Source organism: Salvelinus fontinalis, chromosome 14 (assembly GCF_029448725.1).
Source record: "Salvelinus fontinalis isolate EN_2023a chromosome 14, ASM2944872v1, whole genome shotgun sequence".
NCBI classification, from domain to species: Eukaryota; Metazoa; Chordata; class Actinopteri; order Salmoniformes; family Salmonidae; genus Salvelinus; species Salvelinus fontinalis.
In genome coordinates, this window is record NC_074678.1 from 55,593,800 (window position 1) to 55,615,331 (window position 21,532).

Sequence of the window (21,532 nt, forward strand, 5' to 3'; positions counted from 1 at the left end):
ATTTTTTTTTTCTTTATTAGTGGCAGCGGTGGGCTTCGTGGGAGGGGCTATCTTCTGTTTGACATCTCATTAGCTGTCCGTCGATATTTATCAGTCTTAATCAGAAGTGTGGCAGGTCCGATGTGATTACTTCCTGGGTGAGAAAGCAATCATGCTGCGTCCTCCTCGGCGTCCTTGATATAGCAGGAAAAAAAGGTCTGCCATAGGAGAGAAGTGGGAGAAGGTAGTGATAAACATAAAATAGAGTATAAACAGCAGTGTCCTGGAAGAAAATCCCTCGGTTTGTCTTTATCTGTCCTGACTACAAACACAGTGGACAGTATGGAGTGCATCAGTGTCTGAACCGTTGAAATAATGGCCCATTATTTGTGTTTTATGGTGCACCAGGGGGATATTAAGCGTGTTGATAAAGTGACAGGATGCCCATCTTTAGTATTTGGACTTAAAATGTAGTTATATTACCAAAATAATGTATTCTCGATGTCATCTAGATTTTTACCTGGTAAAATAAGAGCTGAATTAAGAACTACTGGACCTATACCGACAATGGTTTTCCGTAATCTAATCTATAATTTGCATAACTTTGTTAGTTATTGACATAATTGTCAGCATCATTTATGGAAATAATTGTAGAATATCGAATGCGTACATTAGCTCGATCATCGTTCTATATGGGGGGGATGATATGTTAACTGTGTTAACAACCCTCCAGGCGAGCTTCAATGCCATACAACTCTCCTTCCGTGGCCTCCAATTGCTCTTAAATACAAGTAAAACTAAATGCATAGTCTTCAACCGATCGCTGCCTGCACCTGCCCGCCCATCCAGCATCACTACTCTGGACGGCTCTGACTTAGAATATGTGGACAACTACAAATACCTAGGTGTCTGGTTAGACTGTAAACTCTCCTTCCAGACTCACATCAAACATCTCCAATCCAAAGTTAAATCTAGAATTGGCTTCCTATTCCGCAACAAAGCATCCTTCACTCATGCTGCCAAACATACCCTTGTAAAACTGACCATCCTACCAATCCTCGACTTCGGTGATGTCATTTACAAAATAGCCTCCAAAACCCTACTCAATAAATTGGATGCAGTCTATCACAGTGCCATCCGTTTTGTCACCAAAGCCCCATATACTACCCACCACTGCGACCTGTACACTCTCGTTGGCTGGCCCTCGCTTCATACTCGTCGTCAAACCCACTGGCTCCAGGTCATCTACAAGACCCTGCTAGGTAAAGTCCCCCCTTATCTCAGCTCGCTGGTCACCATAGCAGCACCTACCTGTAGCACGCGCTCCAGCAGGTATATCTCTCTGGTCACCCCTAAAACCAATTCTTCCTTTGGCCGCCTCTCCTTCCAGTTCTCTGCTGCCAATGACTGGAACGAACTACAAAAATCTCTGAAACTGGAAACACTTATCTCCCTCACTAGCTTTAAGCACCAGCTGTCAGAGCAGCTCATAGATTACTGCACCTGTACATAGCCCATCTATAATTTAGCCCAAACAACTACCTCTTTACCTACTGTATTTATTTATTTATTTATTTTGCTCCTTTGCACCCCATTATTTCTATCTCTACTTTTTTCTATCTCTACTATCTCTACTTTTTTTACTTTTTTTTACTTGCTATATTGTATTTACTTCGCCACCATGGCCTTTTTATATTTTTATTTATTTATATATATATATTTTGTTTGCCTTCACCTCCCTTCTCACCTCACTTGCTCATATTGTATATAGACTTATTTTTCACTGTATTATTGACTGTATGTTTGTTTTACTCCATGTGTAACTATGTGTTGTTTTATGTGTCGAACTGCTTTGCTTTATCTTGGCCAGGTCGCAATTGTAAATGAGAAGGTGTTCTCAATTTGCCTACCTGGTTAAATAAAGGTGAAATAAAAAAAAAAAAAAAAAAAAATATGGTTAATATCATTCTCTATCCAAAGCGGATGAACCATAATGTATTTCAATTGGAGACATTAATTCAACTACTGCATTTTGAGCTATCTGTCATAGCCTCTAACAGTCTATCCACTGACGAACTTGTCATGTAGCATACTGCCATGTATCCCCTGCTCTCACTTCCCTCTTCACCCTCGAAGAGCTTCCTAGTGAAGCCACCTAATGCCAGGTGACAACTGGACAAAGGTAAGGGCAATGGGGGGTCGTTGATAATGTGTTAACATTCTTCAGGGCTTCTCAGCTGTATAAGTCGGACGGAGAGGGAGGTGTTTTCATGATCCCCAAAGTGTCAACTCATTACAAACTCGGCTTCACCTTTCTGCACTGCCGTTGACCTGTTAACACCACGAGAAGCCAAAGTTGTCACAAAACAAAGAGGCCAATGTGAAAAAATGCCCCTTGAGTATGAGTCGATCACAGCTGGAAAGATAATCATTTCTCGTCAACAAAGGATATTAAAGGAAAACGATCTAGAAAAGTGGGACATCTTCCATTAGACGAGCGAGTGAGAGGCTGGCCATGCAAGATCTGGTGTTTCACCGTTATTTTCGTTGCTCTCATTTCTTTACAGACGCTACTCCAATGGTGTTGGCGAGCTCGTGATTAGCACCAGTGTCAGCTAGGCAAAGTTGGCACAGATGAATTTGATTGGACAAAAGTGACCGAGCTGTGACCCTGCCCGCGACTAGACTGTGACATCATTGCGGATGGGGTTACTCAAAGGACAGAATGAGTTGCATGATGGGAAATATTTCCGAAAGGGGGGGTCTCTGGTTAAGAGGGAGGGCGAGAATGTAGGACATAGTGTAAACATAGAAAACAATCCGTATTCCTGTGAAACTCGGTTCTGACATTTTTGCAATAGTTTGTGTTTATAAACTCTGATTAACCCTTGTGTAGTCTTAACATTCTGTATACTCCCCTTGTCCTAAGGGTAAATAATGTCCCGCCTCCACTCTAAACCCATAAAATAAGCAGCTTAATTGAATTTTAAACCCCAAATCTATTTTGCATGAAGAAACAACCTGTCATTCATCACAAACTTTGTGAATATCTGGGTTTTCCCTCTTCACAATGCAGAAAGACTGCATTTAACCAGTGGACACCAATCATTTTTATTACAACACACCTGCCATAATTGTTTTCTTTACTAAAGTGAGGTTTTTTATTGCTAAAAGTACTGCATTGGTGTAAAAATACATTTTTTAGCAAGAGATAGCACTTGTATAGCATAAGAAACTAGCAGAAATGTGCAGAAAGGAGTTTTGAATGCATTGTATTGAAGGGAAACAATAACAGTCTTGAAACGTTTTGGCAACATATTGATATATTCTTATATACTGTACAATGAGGAATTCAACTACAAAATACTAGTCTTCTCCCATTTTTTTAAAACATTGTACCCACCCACAAGGTGTATAAACAACAACAATACGATTAAAATAAGATAATAGATAAAAAACTAAAACTTGAAGAACATGACTCAATCAAATCTAATTAGCTAACCTAGGACAGTATACAAGTGTGTGTGCATGGACTTTGCGGATGTATTTCTCACATGTGCAGCACATAGTATTTGTTTTACAGTCCTTCTTTGGGGGACAGAATTGCAACCTCCTCCTCTTGCCTGCCCCTGCTGCAGCATCAGGTGGATCAGGACAAGAGTCAGCCTCCTGAACAGCTTTCACAAGCGCTGCAGAGGCTGCTGTGCGGAGGAGGCACTCCCTTCTTTGAATGTGTGGGGTTTGGAAAGTGCCTTTCCCAGCTGCTCCAGGAACACCCTCCTCTTGTTCCGCTTATCAGGCATCCAGGTAGGGTTGATCTTGTTCCATATCACAAAGGCATTGTATGACAACATATAAATGATGTTATGGAAGATGACCAGGGGCCAGCGGGCAGTCATCCTCCTGCAGCTGTAAGTTCCAATCACCTTGTCCAGGTTGTCCACGCCTCCTTTGTTGTGGTTATAGTCCAGGATGATGGCTGGCTTCCTGTCCTCACGATCACTGATCTCAGCTGTTTTGTGCAGTGTGCACAAAACAGGAGGTAGGAAACTAGAGTGGTGGTGGGGTTTGATGAGAAGGCCTCCTCCCCCTTGTTGCAAGGATTGTTCTTTCTAACTGTGCCAACCATGGTGATCTTCCTCTTCAGGAGATGCTGGATGAGTACAATCAGCAGCACACATAATCTCAATTTCTCATTGTGTGTGTGTGTGTGTGTGTGTGTGTGTGTGTGTGTGTGTGTGTGTGTGTGTGTGTGTGTGTGTGTGTGTGTGTGTGTGTGTGTGTGTGGTTTCGTGTGTGTGGTTTCGTGGTGTGTAAATTATTTTATAACTGTCGGGTCAAAGATGAACCTAAGACAATCTTTGTACCATGGTGGTGTACAGCTTTCATGAAATATGAAAATATGAACAAAGGCGATGTTTCACATTTTCCAATGTTGGGGTCACTCTAGGAAAAAATATAAAATTTCAAGTTGAAGAAAGATAATTTCGTTTTTTTTTCTCTGCTGTTAAACATGGTGGTGCGTCATTTTTTTTACCCTTAAGACAACACAAGGGTTCAATATGAATTAGATAAAGATATTTTCATGGAATATATCAAATTACTTTGGACAGCCAAAGTACTTGTTATTTAGTACAAAGTCATCAAAATAAAGTGAAGAATAAATCTCAGAAATATATCATAAGAAAACTTGCACTTATATTGATCATTTGATCAACTTAATTAATTGTTATAAACAAATCTGCAAAAAAATAAGACATTTTATCTTGCCCTAAAATAAAATGTTATAGATAAACAGATTGTATATATGAACAATAATCATTTGAGACATTAGAGAGGAGAATAAACACACCCGGACTGAGATATAAATCACATTCAATTTGTCTGAATAGTCTATCAAAGAGTAAATCTTGGCAAATGAAGAACACTAAAAAGGATCTGATGTACTGTATATCAGTCATAGATAGCTGTGGAAATGATGGTCCATTATATTCTGGACCATTAGTGACAGTCACATGCTCACATCGAAAATCTGTAAAATTGTTGAACATCAATAGAGACCAACTATCAAACCTACTCTTTTTATCCCCCTCTCAATTCCCCTCGTTATCGTTCTCTTCCACTGTGACACAGATGGCTGCGTTTCACCTTGAGTCCTAAGGGTGTACCTGTACACAGCTGGCTCAAATCTGTACCGTGTGTTTGTGTGTGAGTGTGTTTGTGTGTGCATATGCATGTGCACACGCATGCATACACTCTTAGAAAACAGGGTTCTGCGACTGTCCCCATAGGATACCCCTTTTTGGTTCCAGGTAGAACCCTTTTGGGTTCCATGTAGAACCATCTGTGGAAAGTTGTAGGGGTTCTTCAAAAGAGTTCTCCTATGGGGACAGGCAAACAACCGTTTTTGGTTCTAGATAGCACCTTTTTTCTAAGCGTGTACAGTACATCATGTTATTGTGTGTCTGTCTGTGTGTGTTTGTTTGTGTGTGCGTGTGTGTGTATGCGTCCATGTTACTATGTGTTACTGTATGTGTTTGTGTGTTTCGAGAGGAGGGATGCTGCCACGTTAACATCTAAACAAACATCCCAACTGATGGAGCAGAGAAGAAGAGGATTCAAAAGCAGGTAGAGAAATCTAGCCCTCCATGACAGTATGCTCCACTGGCCCGGTGTGATATGATCCAGTCCGTCACGTCCCTTGGAAGGGGTGCTCGTACGGTTACAGACATGCACCGACACAGCACAATCACTCAGTCAACACCTATCACAATTACTTACATATCATCTCCTATTTCCTGCTCCTCTGTCAGGCCTCGAATATTTTTTAAGTTTAACAACTATTTAAGCAAACCCAAGAATACATTTATGTGACTTTGAGAGTCTCTCTCTCTCTCTCTAAACATATGATTCGCCTTGAAACGGGCAGGTAATGAGGTCTCTCCCGGCAGAGAGTTCAGGGGATTCGGATTGATTTGACGGTGGAGACTGATGGCAATTATGTTAATGCCTCCTTGTGTCGTTCGAAAATGGGGCTAGCTCTAATAAGGCCGGATCATTTCTACTCTCGCTCTCTTCCCCTTTTTGCTCCGCCATGCCTATAGCCTCTTAATCCACGTGTCCATCTGCCCCTTTCCAAGAGGTCAGGGGACGGTCATGTTGTCCAAATATATTTTCACTGGTGGTGAGCAATCATGATGTAGGGCTACTTTACATAATTCCATGATGTAGGTCTACTGTACTCCTCTCCGGCTCTCCCTTTCTTGTTTTTCCCATCTTCTGTCGTCTCCACCCACCTTCCCTACGGATACAAGCACATGACTAAGGGAATTAAGTGTGCATGCTATTAGCATATATAGGATCCACATTGCACATGTTCACTGTACTGTACTCTGCTCCCTCCCCATCACGCTCTGGCTCTAACTCTCATTTGATGTGACTATGCTCTCATGAATATATTCCTATAGCTACACTTCTCTTTCTCTCACTTTCACATTTATTGTGATTATATGCACATGTTATCATCGCTCTTTCACTCTATCATACGTCCACACACACACGTTCTCCATACCCTTCTAAAACAATACCAGTATGTGAGGCATGATCTACAGTATGCACTCTTGTTTGCAAATGTTTTTGTTTCCTTGCATATATGGAGTATTTCAATATGTATAAAAAAAAAAATATTTTGCCTTTATTTAACTAGGCAAGTCAGTTAACCTGTTTGGGGTGCAAGCCCGACCTCGGACCGAAAATGACACCCCTGCAGAGCGCGAAATTCAAAATCTATTTTTTAAAAATATTTAACTTTTACACATTAACAAGTCCAATACAGCATTTGAAAGATAAACATCTTGTCAATCCAGCCAACATGTCCGATTTTTTAAATGTTTTACAGAGAAAACACCACATATATTTATGTTAGCTCACCACCAAATACAAAAGTGGACAGACACGTATGAATTATGATTATGAAGTATGAATTATGATTGAAGTAGCATGCACAACCAACCGAAATAAACTAAAACCAACCTAAAGAGCCCAGAAAAAACGACCTCAGATGACAGTCATATAACATGTTACACAATAAATCTATGTTTTGTTCATAAAAAGTGCATATTTTAGCTATAAATCTGTTTTACATTGATGCTCCCCAAAAATGCTAATACATAGCTACAGTCTGAATCCAGCCGGGAGTAGCCAGAGAAAATACATACACCAACGTCGGCTACTAATTACACCTCATAAAACATTTCAGAAAAACATATGGTGGATAACTAATGAAAGACAGATATCTTGTGAATACAGACAACATTTCCGATTTTTGAAGTGTTTTACAGCGAAAACACAATATATCGTTATATTAGCTAACATCATAAGCTAGCATAAGGCAGCATTGATTCTAGTCAAGCGCTAGCCTAGCATAGTTAGCAGAGTTAGCATTCAACAGTTCGACATATATATGAAAAAGCATCCCAAATTGGGTCTTATCTTTCTTGGTACTCCATCAGAATGTTGTAACGGGGTCCAATGTCCAGTAGAGTCTTTAGTTGGGTTCCAGAACGAATGATTTCCCTCTTTGGTTAGCTAGCACGGTAGCATTGCTGCGCCAGAAAGCGTTTCTTCAAAAAATTCTTCCGTCGTTTCACATCTAAAGTCCAGAATAAATTGCAATAATATAATTAAAGTATATTGAAAAAACCTACTTTAGGATGATTTTGTGACATGTAGCAAATAATATCGTAGTCAGGCATCATATTCAACGTTATCTACCTTGTTCCAGAAGCCGAGATCAAATTATCCTTCGCGCCCGGATTTTTATTTTAACTGCGCAGGTCTCACAAGAAGTTCTGTTATTCAGTCCAGGGACGAGATATTCGACTCCTTTCAATTCTCACTTCCGCATTACAGTCTGACGAACGCCTCTGACGTGTTAATATGGTCCCAAGTCAAATGGCCTTTTATAGAGAAGGTCTTAAAGAGACACATCGCATTTTGGGAAACTCAATTCGGCTGGGAAAATGGCTGTAAAAATATTTCTGTTCGACTTAGAGAAACAATTCAAACCTTTTTAGAAACTACAGACTGTTATCTATCCAACAGTAGTAAATATATGCATATTGGAAAATAAAAAGTTTCTTAGGAGGCCGTTTGAAAATGTGCACACATTTTCCAGTTTTTTCAATATTCAGCGTGCAGCCCAAACAGGTTAATAAGAACAAATTCTTATTTACAAAGGCGGCCTACCCCGGCCAAACCCGGACAACGCTGGGCCAATTGTGCGCCACCTTATGACACTCCCAATCACGGCCAGATGTGACACAGCCTGGATTTTAAATAGGGACTGCAGTGACGCCTTTTGCACTGATATGCAGTGCCTTAGACCGCTGCGCCGCTCGGGAGCCCTATTCAGATGTGAATGATAATAACACGATGTAGGGGAATCCAGAAGTAATAAATATAAACAGTTCTTTAATTACAGTATGTTAGTGGATTGGTGGTTACATTTACATTTAAGTCATTTAGCAGACGCTCTTATCCAGAGCGACTTACAAATTGGTGCATTCACCTTATGATATCCAGTGGAACAACCACTTTACAATAGTGCATCTAACTCTTTTAAGGGGGGGGGGGGGGTTAGAAGGATTACTTTATCCTATCCTAGGTATTCCTTAAAGAGGTGGGGTTTCAGGTGTCTCCGGAAGGTGGTGATTGACTCCGCTGACCTGGCGTCGTGAGGGAGTTTGTTCCACCATTGGCGTGCCAGAGCAGCGAACAGTTTTGACTGGGCTGAGCAGGAACTGTACTTCCTCAGAGGTAGGGAGGCGAGCAGGCCAGAGGTGGATGAACGCAGTGCCCTTGTTTGGGTGAAGGGCCTGATCAGAGCATGAAGGTACGGAGGTGCCGTTCCCCTCACAGCTCCGTAGGCAAGCACCATGGTCTTGTAGCGGATGCGAGCTTCAACTGGAAGCCAGTGAAGAGAGCGGAGGAGCGGGGTGACGTGAGAGAACTTGGGAAAGTTGAACACCAGACGGGCTGCGTTCTGGATGAGTTGTAGGGGTTTAATGGCACAGGCAGGGAGCCCAGCCAACAGCGAGTTGCAGTAATCCAGACGGGAGATGACAAGTGCCTGGATTAGGATTATTAGTGGTTATTATTATCTTATACAATCAGCACATTATCAAAGTCAAATCTACATGTAGTATACATACTGTAGGGCTAGGGAGATTAGTTAGTAGTATTAACACTAACAGTACATTAAATATCCCAGCTGTACAGTATTATATATTTTATACTTTAGAACCGTAACCCCCTTCAAGCTAGCCAGCTACTAGCTAGTAGTCAGTTAGCCACTGCTAGTTAGCCATCACCGTCAACATCTGCCAGCTTCAGCCCGGTCAACTCCTGCCAGCCTGCACAGCGCAATATCAACTAAGAGCCTATCGGACTGCTTTTCACCACCATATCTCCGGATTCCTACCGCAAGCTATGAACCTTCACTCCGGATCATCGCAATTAGCAATCTGCTATCCAAGTGGCTGCTCCTGACTAACGGCTCTGTTCCGAAGTAAGCACCTGTTAGGCTGGAGCTAGCCTCAAATCTAGGCCCATCTCTCGGCTAGCCAAATAGATCTATCAAGAATTTCTGGGCTTCAATTACCTCTTTTTTTGCCAATTGGCCTGGACCCTTTTCTGCTGACACGGAGCCCCCCGAACAATCACGACTGGTCTACTGACGTAACCGTCCGAGGGGGTTTCTGTCCCGAAGCAAGCACCAGTTAGCCTGGAGTTAGCCTTGAGCTAGGCCCATCTCCCGGCTAGCCTGAAGAAATCCATCTGATCCATCAGATTGGGGTTTTCTACAGGCTCCCCCATTGCGACGTCCCGCTGAGGCTCATCTGCTAGCATGCCGCTAGCTGACTGAATCTCCGTGCCTCCAGCTCGCCTAGCAACTCACTGGACCCCACACATGTGGTGACCGCACCTGGCTTAAATGGTGCTTCTAGAGTCAAAACCTCTCTCATCGTCACTCAATGCAAATTATCAAGGAACCTACCAGGTACAACCCAAAATCCGTAACCATGAGCACCCTCTTAGATATCATCCTGACCAACTTGCCCTCTAAATACACCTCTGCTGTCTTCAACCAGGATCTCAGCGATCACTGCCTCATTGCCTGCGTGTGTAATGGGTCCGCGGTCAAACGACCACCCCTCAACACTGTCAAACGCTCCCTAAAACACTTCAGCGAGCAGGCCTTTCTAACCGACCTGGCCTGGATATCCTGGAAGGATTTTGACCTCATCCTGTTAGTAGAGGATGCCTGGTTGCTCTACAAAAGTGCTTTCCTCTCGATTTTAAATAAGCATGACCCATTCAAAAAGTTTAGAACTAAGAACAGATATAGCCCTTGGTCACCCCAGACTTGACTGCCCTTGACCAGCACAAAAACATCCTGTGGCGTTCTGCATTAGCATCGAATAGCCCCCGTGATATGCAACTTTTCAGGGAAGTCAGGAACCAATATACTCAGTCAGATAGGAAAGCTAAGGCTAGCTTTTTCAAACAGAAATTTGCTTCCTGTAGCACTAATTCCAAAAAGTTATGGGACACTGTAATGTCCATGGAGAATAAGAGCACCTCCTCCCAGCTGCCCACTGCACTGAGGATAGGAAACACTGTCACCACCGATAAATATACAATAATCGATCATTTCAATAAGCATTTTTCCACGGCTGGTCATGCTTTCCACCTGGCTACCCCTACCCCGACCAACACCTCAGCATCCCCTGCAGCAACTTGCCCAGTCCCCCCCAGCTTCTCCTTCACCCAAATCCAAACAGCTGATATTCCGAAAGAGCTGCAAAATCTGGATCCCTACAAATCAGCTGGGCAAGAAAACATTTCTAAAATTTGGCACCGAAATTGTTGCAACCCCTATTACTAGCCTATTCAACCTCTCTTTCGTATCGTCTGAGATCCCCAAAGATTGGAAAGCTCTGTCGCCCCCTCTTCAAAGGGGGAGACAACTTAGACCCAAACTGTTAAAGACCTATATCCAGCCGGCCTACCTTTCTAAAATCTTCAAAAGCCAAGTTAATAAACAGATCACCAACCATTTCGAATCCCACCGTACCTTCTCGACTATGCAATCTGTTTTCCGAGCTGGTCTAGGGTGCACCTCAGCCACGCTCAAGGTCCTAAACGATCTCATAACCGCCATCGATAAAAGACAGTACTGTGCAGCCGTCTTCATCGACCTGGCCAAAGCTTTTGACTCTGTCAATCACCGCATTCATATCGGCAGACTCAATAGCCTTGCCTTCACATATGACTGCCTTGCCTGGTTCACCAAATACTTCTCAGATAGAGTGCAGTGTGTCAAATTGGAGGGAAAACGTCCCACCGGCCAATAGCCAGGGAAAATACAGCGCGTCAAATTCAAATAAAATTATATAAAAATTAAACTTTCATTAAATCACACATGTAAGATACCAAATTAAAGCTAAACTCGTTGTGAATCCAGCCAACATGTCAGATTTCAAAAAGGCTTTTCGGCGAAAGCATAAGATGCTATTATCTGATGATAGCACAACAGTAAACAAAGAGAGTAGCATAATTCAATTCACTGCAAGCACGACACAAAACGCAGAAATAAAATATAAATCATGCCTTACCTTTGACGAAATTCTTTTGTTGGCACTCCAATATGTCCCATAAACATCACAAATGGTCCTTTTGTTCGATTAATTCCGTCGATATATATCCAAAATGTCAATTTATTTGGACCGTTTCATCCAGAAAAACACAGCTTCCAATTTTCGCCAAGTCACTACAAAATATATCAAAAGTTACGTGTAAACTTTACCAAAATATTTCAAACTACTTTGTAATAGAACGTTAGGTATTTTTAAACGTTAATAATCGATCAATTTGAAGAGGGGATGATCTGTGTTCAATACAAAAAGAAAACAAACTGACGCAAATTTTTTCATAACATGCCTCTCTCAAAAAATTTACTTCATGTGACCCTCATTTACAATAGCCCTACTTCTTCATTACACAAAGGAATAACCTCAACCGATTTCCAAGGACTGGTGACATACAGTGGCAGCGGTAGGAACTGCAAGCAAGTCCATTAGAAATCTGGTGTCTCTAAGAAACCTCATTGAAAAGACAGTGACATCAAAAAAAAAAAAAAAATCTGAATGATTTGTCCTCAGGGTTTTGCCTGCTACATAAATTCTGTTATTCTCACAGACATGATTCAGAGTGTTTTCTATCCAAATCTACTAATAATATGCATATCTTATATTCTGGGGATGAGTAGCAGGCAGTTGAGTTTTGGCATGCTATTTATCCGAAAGTGAAAATGCTGCCCCCTGCCCACAAGAAGTTAAATGCTAGTAAAACTAAGTGCATGCTCTTCAACCGATTGCTGCCTTCACCCTCCCGCCCAACTAGCATTACTGCTCTGGATGGTTCTGACCTAGAATATGTGGACAACTACAAATACCTAGGTGTCTGGGTAGACCGTAAACTCTCCTTCCAGACTCACATTAAGCATCTCCAATCCAAAATGAAATCTAGAATTGGCTTCCTATTTTGCTTCTCCTGGCTAACGTCTCTGTCCCGAAGCAAGCACCAGTTAGCCTGGAGCTAGCCTCAAATCTAGGCCCATCTCCCGACTAGCCGAATACAACTATCTCCTTCACTCATGCCGCCAAACATACCCTCGTAAAACTGACTATCCTACTCATTCTTGACTTCGCTGATATAATTTACAAATTAGCCCCCAACACTCTATTCAGCAAACTGGATGTAGTCTATCACAGTGCCATCCGTTTTATCACCAAAGCCCCATATACTACCCACCCCTGCAACTTCTATGCTCTCGTTGGCTGGCCCTCACTACATATCCGTCGCCAAACCCATTGGCTCCAAGTCATCTATAAGTCTTTGCTAGGTAAAGCCCCACCTTATCTCAGCTCACTGGTAACCATAGTAAATACACCTGTAGCACGCGCTCCAGCAGGATATATTGCACTGGTCATCCCCAAAGCCAACACTTACTTTGGCCACCTTTCCTTTTTGTTGGACAAAATGCAAAAATCTCTGAAGCTGGAGTCTTATATCTCTGTCACGACTTCCACCGAAGTTGGCTCCCCTACCTGTTCGGGCGGTGCTCGGCGGTCGTCGTCACCGTCCTACTAGCCGCCACCGATCCCTTTTTCGTTTGTCTGTTTGTTTTGTCTTATTAGTTTCACCTGTGTTCTGTTGTTTTCGGTTAATGAGCTTCCCTATATTTAGTAGGTAGACCCGCCCTTGTTTTGTGCGGGATTGTCTTAAGTTTGTTACGTGTGTGCATTGTAGTCCCGCTTGACAATCTCCTTCTCTGTACCTGTACACAGCCAATCTTTAAATAGCACACCCGACTACCTCATCCTCATATTATTACTTACCCTCTTGCTCTTTTGCACCCCAGTATCTCTAATTGCATATCATCATCTGCACATATATCACTCCAGTATTAATGCTAAGTTGAAATTGTTTTTTAAATTATTCTTCTACATTTGCACACACTGTACATAGATTCTATTTTTATTTTATTTTGTGTTATTGAGTGTAGTTTGTTTATGTGTAACTCTGTGTTGTTGTTTTTGACGCACTGCTATGCTTTATCTTGGCCAGGTCGCAGTTGTAATTGAGAACTTGTTCTCGACTGGCCTACCTGGTTAAATATGCAAAGCTGTATGCCATTATTCACGTGGCCTGTGGCATGGTTATAGGTGCTGTGCTTATAGGTGCACACTTGCATTGCACAACAAATAAAGTTAAAGACCATTATAATTCGCCTCAGATCTCTAAGTGCCCTACATTGTGCAGACAGGCTCAATTGCACCGTACACCATGTGCAGTGACAGAGTTGCTAGCTGTGATGAATAGCTTTCAATCTGAGCACTGAATGGGTTCAGGAACTTTTCAGAAAGGGTTTGGTCACCTAATTGCTATAGGGAGGGAAGGCTATTTGCGTTGCTTTGTAGAAAATGCATTAGAACCTGATGGAGTGCTTAGTTTGTATGCATAAAAAAAATTACATTTAACCTTGTGAAAGTTGGAATATGGTTTTTGAACCCCGTCGGTTTGGCCTTAATTTGAATTCACTTAGTGGCTGCAAATTGAAGTTTGTGTGCAGGGGGAAGTTGAAATAGTTTTTATAGTTTATTTCATGACTGGTGTGGTGGACATACTCTACTGCCTCATAGTGTGGTGGCTATTAGCCTGTTAGTGAGTTAGCCTGTTAGCTTGCGATGAAGCAGAACTGAACTTATATATTCATAACCAAGGAGGCCAAATCTCCCAGCCACCTAACCCAAGTTGTCAAGTGGCAATACTGGGCCTAGAAATGGCTATAAGAAAACGGTGACATTTTGTTGTCTAAATGTATGTATTTTGAGTTGCCCAAGAAAATAAATTGTTTTGTTACAACAACAAAAATAGATTTTTAAGGGGCATGCAGGGATTGCCAGATATGTTGGGATTGTTGTTCAATTTTTCTATTTGTATAACTCACATGGATGCTTCACCATTTGTACAAATGTGTCCTATGGTCCAGGACGGCGGCCGCCTGGCTGGCTGGCTGGTTTAGGCTCAGGTCAGTGGCCTTCCTGAAGCAGCGGGAGAGCAGCAGAGCCCAAACGGAGCAAAATTGCAGTTGCGTCACTGTGCAGAGGATACTGATTTGACCCCCAGCGGAGGTAGCGATCGTTTGAGCCGTGCTGCTGCCCCCCACCCCCCAGGATGTTACTCCATGCTAACAGGGTGAGCACTGATTGGGCAGACAGGGATCTTTGAAGAGTCTAAGGCTGGGTGCCATGAACAAAAAAAGATAATGGTAACATCATCTGGAGAAGTGTCATTAGGTCACAGCCCCCCCAAATCAATCCAGTGTTAAAAAATGTGATTTTTCTTTTTTATATATATATATATTCGTACACTATGATGCTGGAAAAACATTGTAAAATTGTGAAAATTATGACAATGCCTTTTTAGTGTAAACTTTTTGAAAAGACTGACATTTCAGCTTATTTTGATGGGATGGAGTTTTGGACTGCCTGCTGACATCACCAGACAGTAAATTACTTATTAGACAAATAAAAACCAAATCAAGGTGTAGACTAAGAGTCAAAAGCTTACTTACAGGCCCCTCCCAACAATGCAGAGAGAAAAATATAGGAAGATTATATCATGAGCAACATATACACAATGAGTAACTCTTCACTTGGCTATATACACGGGGTACTAGTACATAGTCAATGTGCAGGGGTACAAGGTAATTGAGGTATATACTGTATGTACATATAGGTAAAGTGACTACGCAACAGGATAGATAATAAACAGTAGCAGCCAGTGGCCGTCAGTGTTGTTGAAGATGAGGGAGGACAAAAATAAATTCCATGAGCATGGCCTTATTTCTATTACAGTATATTGGATGACTCTCATTCATATGTGACCCGATTCAGGAAACTAGGCCTATGTCGCAAGTCACGACTTCACAGGAGAGTCATTTGAACGTAAAAAAGTTTTTTTGCAAATGCGTTTTTTGGCAGAAATGCCTTCTCGAACATGTGAACTTTCATGTGCCTTAATATGGAGAACTGCAAAAACATTGTTTTTGCTCTCAATAACATTGCTGCCCCCAATTCATCAGGCGCTATCAACAAAGGTCAGTCGGAAAAAGTTGTGATGGACTAATTTCTGGAGGATGATCGTGCCATGCTGACTCTCTCTGACTGAAAATGAAACAGATGAGTAAATCCCTGATTTAGTTAACATTCTCAGAATGTGTCACGCCCTGACCTTAGAGATCCTTTTATGTCAGGGCGTGAGTATAACAAATAACAAATAACAAATAACAAATAACAAAGAGAATGAACGAAACGAAACAGTCCTGTCAGGTGCAGCAACACAAAACAGAAAAACAACTACCCACAAAACACAGGTGGGTAAAGGCTACATACGTATGGTTCTCAATCAGAGACAATGATAGACAGTTGCCTCTGATTGAGAAACACACAGAAATATAAAACATAGAACACACAACATAGAATGCCCACCCAAACTCACGCCCTAACCAAACCAAAATAGAGACATAAAAGGATCTCTAAGGTCAGGGCGTGACACATTCTGAGAAACTTCTTCCGAAGAGGAGGAGGACTACCGTTACAGAACCACCCACCAACCATGGATCAAGCAGCGTGAGAGGAACCAGCAGCAGCGGCCAAAGAACCAGGACTCGTGGACTTGGGAGGAAATATTGGACGGAAAGGGACCCTGGGCTCAACCAGGAGAATATTGCCGCCCCAAAGCTGAGCTGTAGGCAGCGAAAGCAGAGAGGCGGCGTTTCGAGGAGCTAGCTCGGAAGCAGGAGAAGGATCTGGACTACACTACGTGGGAGGAGATCGACAGGTGGGCGATCGACCCAGGGCGAGTGCCGGAGCCCGCCTGGGATTCTCCGGCGCAGTGCGAGGAGGGATACCGGTGAATGGAGGCAGCACGACGACGCGGTAGGAAGCCTGTGAGTAAACCCCCAAAATTTCTTGGGGGGTGGCTAAAAGGGAGAGTGGCGAAGTCAGGTAGGAGACCTGCGCCCACTCCCTGTACTTACCGTGGAGAGCGAGAGTACGGGCAGACACCGTGTTACGCAGTAGAGCGCATGGTGTCCCTGGTTCGCCTACATAGCCCGGTGCGGGTTATTCCACCTCCCCGCACTGGTCGGGCGACGGGGAGCATACAACCATGTAAGGTTGGGCAGGCTCAGTGCTCAAGGGAGCCAGTACGCCTGCACGGTCCGGTATTTCCGGCGCCACCTCCCCGCTCCAGGCCAGTACCACCAATGCCTACACCACGCACCAGGTTTCCAGTGTGTCTCCAGAGCCCTGTTCCTCCTCCACGCACTCTCCCTATGGTGCGTGTCTCCAGCCCAGTGCCTCCAGTTCCGGCACCACGCATCAAGCCTCCTGTGCGTCTCCAGAGCCCTGTATGCACTGTTCCTTCCCCCCGTACTCGCCCTGATGTGCGTGCTCTCAGCCCGGTACCACCAGTTCCGGTACCACGCACCAGGCCTATAGTTCGCCTTGCGAGTCCAGTGTGCCCTGTTGTTGTTCCCCGCACTAGCCTGATGGTGCGTGTCCTTAGCCCGGTACCTCCAGTTCCGGTACCACGCACCAAGCCTACAGTGCGTCTCAGCCGGACAGAGTCTGCCGTCAGCCCAGCGGCGCCTGAACTGCCTGTCTGCCCAGCGGCGCCTGAACTGCCCGTCTGCCCAGCGGCGCCTGAACTGCCCCTCTGCCCAGCGGCGCCTGAACTGCCCGTCTGCCCAACGGCGCCTGAACTGCCCGTCTGCCCAGCGCCGTCTGAACTGTCCGTCTGCCAAGCGCCGCATGAACTCCCCGTCGGTACTGAGCCTTCAAAGCCGCCCGTCTGCCATGAGCCTGCAAATCCGCCCGTCTGCCATGAGCCTTCAGAGCCGTCTGCCAGACGAGAGCCGCTAGAGCCTTCCGCCAGACAGGATCAGCCAGAGCCTTCCGCCAGACAGGATCAGCCAGAGCCTTCCGCCAGACAGGATCAGCCAGAGCCTTCCGCCAGACAGGATCAGCCAGAGCCGTCAGCGAGCCATGACCAGCCAGAGCCGTCAGCGAGCCATGACCAGCCAGAGCCGTCAGCGAGCCATGACCAGCCAGAGCCGTCAGCGAGCCATGACCAGCCAGAGCCGTCAGCGAGCCATGACCAGCCAGAGCCGTCAGCGAGCCATGACCAGCCAGAGCCGTCCCTCAGTCCGGAGCTTCCGTCCCTCAGTCCGGAGCTGCCGTCCCTCAGTCCGGAGCTGCCGTCCCTCAGTCCGGAGCTGCCGTCCCTCAGTCCGGAGCTGCCGTCCCTCAGTCCGGAGCTGCCGTCCCTCAGTCCGGAGCTGCCGTCCCTCAGTCCGGAGCTGCCGTCCCTCAGTCCGGAGCTGCCGTCCCTCAGTCCGGAGCTGCCGTCCCTCAGTCCGGAGCTGCCGTCCCTCAGTCCGGAGCTGCCGTCTCTCAGTCCGGAGCTGCCCCTTATCCCGGTGCTGCCCCTTATCCCGGGGCTGCCCCTTATCCCGGTGATGCCCCTTAATTTAGGTGGGTTTATTTGGAGGGTGGTCATTGAGAGGGGGATACGAAAGCGGGGATTGACTGTGGTGGGATGGGGACCACGCCCAGAGCCTGAGCTGGCACAGTGGACAGATGCCCACCCAGACCCTCCCCTAGACTTTTGGTGGTGCGTTCCGGAGTTCGCACCTTGAGGGGGGTTTATGTCACGTTCCTGACCTGTTTTCTTTTGTTTTTGTATGTGTTTAGTTGGTCAGGGCGTGAGTTGGGGTGGGCATTCTATGTTATGTGTTTCTATGTTTAGGTCGTTGGTAATTAGCCTTATATGGTTCTCAATCAGGGACAGGTGTTTGACGTTTCCTCTGATTGAGAACCATATAAAGGTAGGCTGTTCACACTGTTTGTTTGTGGGTGGTTGTCTTCCGTGTCTGTGTATGTGCACCACACGAGACTGTTTCGTTTGTGTAGTTTGTACCTGTTCGTGCGTTCTTCGTGTATATATATGTAAGTTCTCTAGTTCAGGTCTGTCTACGTTCGTTTTGTTATTTTGTAAGTTATTCAAGTGTTCTTCGTGTTTCGTCTTTTCTTTAATAAACGTATTATGGATTCAACATATGCTGCGCTTTGGCCTAATCCCTACTCCTCCTCTTCTTCCGAAGAGGAGGAGGACAACTGTTACAAGGAGTCATGGAGCAAATAACACAAAGCACAAGAAAAAAGTCTAACTGCTTCGGGCTAGCCATTGTAAGTTCAAAGAGTCACTCGCCACAACAAAATAATGTGAGAGAGTAGCTCTCAGAGTCCAGTACGCTATAAAAGTCTGAGAAAATAAATAAATAGTAGGCCTATGCTAGTTAATTAAACCATTTCTGAGTAAAGTTCACATAATAACATTCACAAATTTAGATCAGTCGAAAGTCATGTGTGTGAGTTGGATGGGCAAGAGTATGGCGGGGGGACCTGTACCAGACAGGGGGAGACAGACCAGGACAGATGGGGAGCAAGCAGCAGTGGAGCAGGCAAAGGGTGTAGGTGTCACATCCAGATTTTGTTGGGAGGCTGAGAGGGAGAGGAGGCTTTCAACCTTACCAGACAGGTGCGTGGTGGAGCAGATAAAAATGTTCAAAACTAAAAATGCTAAATTCCAAAAACAGTCATCGACTGAGAATGCTAGTAATTTTTACAGTTCACAAAATAGAACATATGGCGTTGGGTTTAGTGCTCACCGACTGTTGTAGTCATGCCGATAAAGCATATGAAATTGAAAATTGAGAGAGGTAGAGACATAAGAGTGAGATGAGTGAGTTATGGCGAGAGAAACATTTGCAACTGAAGATGGTGAAAATGTCTTTGTAAACTGAGTGTTGGTTTGGGAATATACACAATGGTGTGCTATAACCACTGGCAAATGGTACAGCTGGTGGGCCTCGCTGAAAGTGTGCTAATGGTAACGTGTGTTCCAAACAGTTATATGGATCCAGTCATCCTATTGTGGTATGCTTTTAGGACAAGGTCCCTGGAGGACATCCTGAAAATGAATGGCATAGAATGAAAAGATGTGCAAATCCAATGCTGCCCACCATTTCTCTGTAGGTCTACTGTGTAGTGTCTTATACCTACATGGCTGCCTAGAGAAATTCAATAAGGAAATTATATGGTAAAATATGTCAGACAATTGCCGTCACCAGGATACTAGGACTGCATTGGACAAATGTACTGCAAATGTAATCTTATTTTGGTGTTATTTCATAAGCTGATGACATTAACCAAATATTTTTGGCAAGGCACAAGACCTTTAGAATATTAGAATAGCAGCTATGCACATTATTTGTGGTAATTCATATCTATAGAACTACACTTGTCATTATCCGTTTACACTAAGTCTTCAGTAAGGTGCTATTTTTCCATTTGTCATTTATCATTGAATGTGAGGATTTCTGTGCCACAGACCGATTGTCAGCTCCACACAACCTACAGCTCTGTCATTCACCAGCTGTGTTAAGTGTGGGTACGCTTGACAATTATTACAACAGGAAAAAACAGGTGTCTCTCGTCTAGACCCTACTTCAAAGAGCTTGGTTGTTCTTTGAAGTTTAAAGTGCCAATACCTGGACGGCAACAGATAGAAAAGCAATCCCATTTGCCAGTAATTCCTCCCCTTTCAAAATGGCAAGAAAATAAAAAATAGATTAAATTGAAAACAAAATGTGTTAAGTGGATTCTTTCATCACCTGTAATCTTCCCTGCCGCTTGAAACGCAGAACACAAACTCAACCATGGCAGTCAGACATAACAATGTCCTTTTCAGCGAATGGTGAAAGAGTTTTGTGTCGATCCCTATTCTTTGAGATCCTTTGTGCTTTTTCCAGTTATTCAAATCCGTATAAATGGCAATGCCATTTTAGGAGGGAGAAAAAATTGAAATGCCATTATTTGGGGAGACAAAAGAGAAAACAGACTTAAAGCAACATGAAAAACAGACAATCCACTGATCCTTTCTCGTCTGGTTTAGCATTCCTCTGTGGTAGAGGTTGGAGAGACAGAGAAGCTCAATTTGGACTCTGCTTCAGGCCTTGTTGTTGTAACTCGAGGGGAAACCACAAACAGAGGCCCCCCAGCTTGAAGGTAGAAGTGAAGGATTCTGGGAGTGCCAGTTAGTGGGGCTGGGGTGACACATGCACACAGGGCTTTTGCCGAATGATAAGGCCTTGAGGACAACACAGGAATCTGAAAATGTCAGCACCATATCCATCATCCTTAAGTATTATTGAGTGCAAAAACCAAAGTAGCATAATCGCTAATTAGCTGGGCATGAACTCGCCATTAAAAAAAGTGCACATTCTACAGCCTGCTCCCTCTGGCACTATCTGTTCACATTTGGGGATTGAGGGATAAAGATGCCCCTTCTTCTGAATACCCACCCTCCATCATTCTGGAGAAACAAAAGAGAGAGAGGAGAAAAGATAGGGATGGGGGAAAAAAGACCATTCAGGGATTTCTGAGAGTGTCGCTAAACAGGATTAGGGATCGGATAGAATGAGGTAAACACCGGCATCCTGAATGGGGGAGCCAATGGGACGGGTGTTAGCTGAGGGGTGGCTGAAAAGACAAAGACTAGATTAGCCATCTGTGGGTCTCGGGGTGCCATCATCATTTACAGGCTTAGGCCCCCACAGCCTCCCGTTTACATAAAGAGTCAAGCCTAGCCAGGGTTAACGGGTGAGGGGGATCCCAGTGAAGGAAATTACCCACCCAACACCCCCTTCCTCCAACCCACCACGCTCCCTTCTTCCTCTCACCATCTCTACTAACAAAGGCCATAAAGTAATCAGTTGAATTGGACACTCATGATTCACTGGGAGCACTGGGACCTGCTACATTTTTTTACAGTAAGGCAAAACGAGTGGAGGGGGTAG